The following is a 6,000-nucleotide window of genomic DNA, read 5'->3' as shown; positions in this document are numbered from 1 at the left end:
AACTGCTACAATATTATTTCGTCTTTAAATGTTTGGTAGAATTCACCATTGAAGCCATCTGTGCCTAGAGATTTCTTTGTAGGAGAGCTTTTAATTATAAATTTACTTTCTTTTTATATTGTAGCTATTCAAATTATGTATTTCTTCTCAAGTGAGCTTTTGTAGTTTATGTCTTTCAAGGAGTTTATCCCTTTCATCTAAGTTGACAAACTTATTGACATAAAATGCTTCATAATATTCCCTTATTATACTTTCAATATCTGTAGTATCTTTAGTGAGCTCACATCTTCTATTCCTGATATTAGTGATTTGTATCTTCTCTTTTTTTCCCTATCAGTCTGGATAGAGATTTATCAACTTTACTGAACCTCTCAAAGAACCAACATTTGATTTGATTCATTACCTCTATTGTTTTTCTTTTTTTTCTATTTCATTGATTTCCACTCTGATCTTTATTTTTTTCTTACTTCTACTTACTTTGGCTTAACTTAATTTTATCTCCTTTTGCTAAATTTTTAAAAAGGAAAGAGACATCCTTTTTTTGATACATTTCCTCTTTTGTAAATATTTGTTGCTATAAAACATCGCCTAAATACTCTTTTAGCATCATCCCAAAAATTTGGATATCTTGTTTTTAATTCAATTCAAAATGCTTTCTAATTTCCCTAACTTCTTTGAACCATGAGTTATTTACAAGTGTGCTATTTAGTTCCTAGATATTTGGAAAAATTCCAGATACTTTTTATTAATGCTTTCTAATTTAATTCTATTGTTTCCAGAAAATATATTTTATATGGCCTCAGTTCTTTTAAATTTATTGCGACTTGTTTTGAGTCCTGGAATATGCTTTATCTTGGTAAGTGGTCTATGCAAATTTGAAGAGATGGTATAGTCTACTGTTGTTGGGTGGAGTGTTTTGTAAATGTCCTTCAGATTAACATTAATCAATAATGTTCAAATCTTGCTGGTTTTCAGTGAACTTGTTCTATCAATTGGTGAGAGAAAGATATTGAACTCTAACTATAATTATAAATTTGTTTATATCTTCTTTGTAGTTCTATCAGGTTTTGTTTCATATGTTTTCAAGGTCTGTTATCAGGGGCCTAAATATTTAAGATTATTACGTCCACTTAATTAATTGACCCCTTTGTCATTCTGAAATAACCTTCTTCATTTTTGCCAATATTGTTTGTTCTGAATCCTACTTTGTGTGATATGAATACGGTCATTCAGGCTTTGTTTCTATCAGTCTTTTCCCATCCTTTTACGTTTAACCCATTTAAGTATCTATAGTTAAAGTAGGTTTGTTATAGGTTTCCATTAGTTAGGTCTTGTTTTATCATCCCATCTGACAACCTCTGCCTTTAAATGAGGGTATTTAGATCATTTAAATTTTTGTGATTATTGGCATGCTTGAATTTAAATCTACTATCTTATGATTTGTGTTTTCTTCGTTCCATTTCTCCTCTTTTTCTTCTCCTAGTGAATTAAAATTTTTATAATTCCATTTTATGCCTTTTGTTAGCTTATTGACTCTCTTTGTTTTGCTATTTTAGTGATTGCTTTGTGGTTTATAACAAACATCTTTAATTTATCACAGTCTACCTTCAAGTGACTTATATCACTTCATGTACAGTACAAGAACCTTACAATACTATACTTCTATTTTTCTCCTCCTGACTTTTTATTGTTGTTGTCATCAATTTTACTTTAATGTATGTTATAAACCCTATACTATAAATTTTGCTTTAACAGTCAATTATCTTTTCTTTCCAAAGACAGAATTTATTTGAAACTTAGTCCCTGGGAAAAAATATTATTGGAGGTAAAGAAACTTCCTTTTCTGAAAATAGTTGAAACCCAGAGTCATCATTAGCATGGCTTATACATTCACTTTTGGGGGGTATGAGCTATTCAGGGCTGTGACTCAATTATATACACCATCATGTGTCTGGTGAATAGGAAGGCTGTGGGGTTTTAGCTAAAGACTTAGACATCAATGGTAAGCCTTGCTGAGAGGAAGCACTTGGCTCTATACTGGAACATTTTCCGTTTGTTCTATGTTTTCTTGAAAGGTGTATGGAACAGAAAAACCTGGATTTGACAATTATCTTTTAAACAGGTTTAAGTAACAAGAAAATATCTTAAATATGCACACAAATAGTTACATTTCCGTTGCTCTCCCTTCCTTTGGGGAGATCCATATTTCCACCTTGTACATTTTCCTTCTGCCCAAGCATTTAACACTTATAATAGGGCCAGTCTGATGGTAATAAATTCTTGTAGTTCTATGTCTGAAAAAGTCTTTATTTATTTTCCTCTCATTTATGAAAGATATTTTCAGTGAGTATAGAATTCCAAGTTGATAGCTTTTTCTTTCAGTAATTTAAGGTGATGCAGTACAGATCAGGGAAATGGGGCAGGAAGGTCAAGGTGAAGTCCCGCAGATGGAATGGGTAGACCTGAGAGTCTAATATCCAGGTTTGTTGATCTGCAGAAACCAGGCTCTATAGGGCTGTGTCCCACACTGCATCCCATATTCAGAATTTATCCTGGGAAGCGGCTATGGCTCAAGCAATTGAGCTCCCATTTACCATATGGAGGACCTAGGTTCGATCCCCGGGACCTCTTGGGGAAAAAAAAAGGCATCCCAGACCTGCACAGAGAGGCGCCAGCCCCCGCGCAGCAAAGCAGCGCACCAAAAAGATGATGACACAACAAAATAGGAAAAAGTAATAATTTATCCAGAGATGTGGTGGGAAGAGAAGGATGGAAAGCAACAGAACAGCGTGCAACGGGTCCTAAAACTGTTTTTCTATTGTATAGATTCAACATCATTATTTATCACTTTGATGTGTTTCATCTCTCTTCTTTTTGGAGCCATGTATGGCCACCCACATGGTAAAAGAAGATTAAAAATCCTCGTGGAGTAAATCCCAGGCTGAGACACCACCATGGGCCCAAATGCACACGCCTGCCCACCATGCTGCTCCCCCCCAATTCATTAGTCCCCCAGTAAAGAACCGTTTGCTCCTGCCAATTCAACAGCTGGTTACAGCCCATGGGTAAATCTTGATGTACAGGCTGCCTTAAAAGTGGCTCGCCAAGCGGCTCAAACTGTGAGCTGACCTGTGTGGATAAGTAACCTCAAGTATTTCTCCTGTTTTCTTCTCACTGCCCACTACCCACCTGACTCCCATCCCTCCCAGGGTGGCCCATCACCTACTTTTTTGTGTGCTTTCTCATTTCATTTTGTTTTGCTTTTTAGTTCCAGAAGTTGTGTGTTTATAGAAAAAGCATGCAGAAAAGACACAGTTCCCGTATGCCTCCCTCCGCTTTCACCTCTTAAACTTTTCCCCAGGTCATCATATACTTGACCAAAAATCCCCGCACCCATGTATTTGGAGGAAAGAACAAATGTTCTCTTCCTCTTCAATAAATTATGCAGCTATGATTTTAAAAGCAGATTCTAACCCTCCACCAGACTGCATTCACGAGGAGCAATGGGGGGGGTGGGGGGTGCTTCTCTTTGCTACCAGCTCCTGTATGTAGTCCCAATACTTGTGTTATTTTGAACAGATCTCGAGGTAGAGGGTCCTTACAGAAGGAGTGTGGGACAACTCCTACCCTGAGGGGGCTTCCGGGGACTGTGCGGTCCACTGCCCCTTCAGCCATGAAGAGTCATGCGGATGCTCCCAAACACTTCCGTTCACTTAATCTTCCTCACGAGAGAACACGTCAGCCGCCAAGAACTCAGAAGTGTCACGTAGGGTTTGGAAGCCATCTTCATTCACTGCTCAAGGTTGGTGTTTTCTAAAGGAAACCACTGCCCTGGAAGCAAGGTTTAAAAATCAGCTGAAAGTAGACCTTCCAACCAAAAACACTAAACAATTTTGTGAAGGTTCTTTGTCCTTGTAAACTTTTTAAATATTTCATTTGGTCCAAGCTATAATACATGTGGACTTCTTCCAGTTTGTATGGCTCTATATAATTTTTTTTAAAAAAGGGGTTTTCTATTCAGTGAAAACGCCGGAAAAAATAAATCATAAAAATGTATTTTTTATTTTTCATGGTTTTTTTTTAAAAAAAAAAACAAGAACCCAGCACCCAACACCTAATAAAATTAGTGTTTGTCTTTATCCAAATTATTCTTGCACTTATGCATGTCGTTATCACACACACAAAAAATGTTTAAATCATGTAAGTATAAAATAGTTCATTTCTTCTCTTTCTGGTATGTGTGCTTTCTTTGGAAGGACACAAGGGCCCTAATATGAAAACAAGAGAAAAGCACAAGAGGCATGAGTCATCAGCTCTCATTAACACAGCCTAGAGCCTGAGGTCAACCTCCCATCCTGGTCCTGAGTAGGACTCATTCCCATTTCCAGATCCCTCCAGAAAGATTTTATGGTTGGCTCTTACACAGGAGGAAACCCAATCCAGAAAATGGTGACTAAAATCCTTTATAATTCGTCCAGCACTTTGTCTTCTAAAAGATACTGTCACAGACATCACCCCTACTCAATTAGAAAGTTAATTTACATTTGTTAAGTGTGGTACCCATTCAGGAAAAACTCACTTGTCCAAATCAGATTTCCTGTGCCCACCCACCCCCACACCTGCTTGATCCATTTTTTTCTCCTTATTCATATTGCTTTAAATAATTCAGTTAATAAGCTAGTTCAAGAGGGTTTATTTTCATCATTTCCCAGACAACTTGTTCCAAGAAATTCTTTTCTCCAGCAAATCTTAATGAGCAGCATGAAAATGCTCCAGGTCCTGAGCTCCCAGCTCTCACATCCTTGCAGTTTCCCCTCTGAGCCTGCTTTTGGGGACTGAGACTTCCCTGTTTCCCTGTCCTTTCCCTGTGGTCCTCTGCTGTACGGTACAGCATTCGGCAATGAGGACACTGCAAGAAATCCGTTACACTCTTCTCTGCTCTGCCTTGAAGCAGGGACAAGGTTCCCCAGCCCACCGCCATGGCCCTGCCCCATCCATGGGCTCCTGAACCCTTCCTCAGATGGCCCCAGTCCAGATGCCTGGTTCCACACCCAAACTCCCAAACCTACTTCCAGCACCATGTGTTGCTGACTGAAATTTGCTCTCCTGTGAGTTATTGAAACTTGGTCTCCCATGGCTAAATGAATGTTAGTCTCCTATGACTGACTGCACCTTGGTCTCCTGTGACTGACTGGACCCATCTCCTTAACTAACTAGACCTTGATCTCTGTGACTGACTGGACCTTGGTCTCCTGTGACTGACTAAACCTTGGTCTCCTGTGACTGACTGGATCTAGGTCTCCGTGACTGACTGGACCTTGGTCTCCCTGTGACTGACTGGACCTTGGTCTCCTGTGACTGACTAGACCATGTTCTCCTGTGACTGACTGGATCTAGGTCTCTGTGACTGACTAGACCTTGGACTCCTCTGACTGACTGCACCTTTGACTCTCATGAACAACTGGACCTTGGTCTCTCATGATTGACTATACCTTGGACTCCCATGATTGACTAGACCTTGGTCATGACTGACTAGACCTTGGTCTCCCGTGGCTGACTGCACCTTGGTCTCCTTTGACTGACTAGACCTTGTGTCCTCTCTGGGACTTGATCTTTCAGTTTCCAGCTTGGTTCATCCACCTGGTTCTTGGCATCCCCCAGTGGCTCTGAGAAGAAGCTCCCCATGTCAGCCCCCAGGGCCCTCAAATTGGGAGGTACAGAGAAAAAGGGGCACAGAGGACTGGCTCCCTAACCATGTTCTATGCCCCAGTTAGTTAACAAGCATCCCAGTCCAATCCAGGATTGTGAGGGAAAATCCATAAGAAAAGTAGTTAATTTAATTAATTTAGTGACTACCAAAATTTTTATGTATTCCAGAGTGTCACCAGTAACTTTTTCATTATCCACCCTCCACTCTGGAATCTTTTTTTTTTTTCAGAATAATACACACACACATTATACTTTCATATGAATTAACTTATTTGGTATAGTCATGTTCAC

This window comes from Dasypus novemcinctus, chromosome 25, assembly GCF_030445035.2.
Source record: "Dasypus novemcinctus isolate mDasNov1 chromosome 25, mDasNov1.1.hap2, whole genome shotgun sequence".
Taxonomy (NCBI): Eukaryota; Metazoa; Chordata; class Mammalia; order Cingulata; family Dasypodidae; genus Dasypus; species Dasypus novemcinctus.
This window is presented reverse-complemented; position numbering follows the sequence as displayed.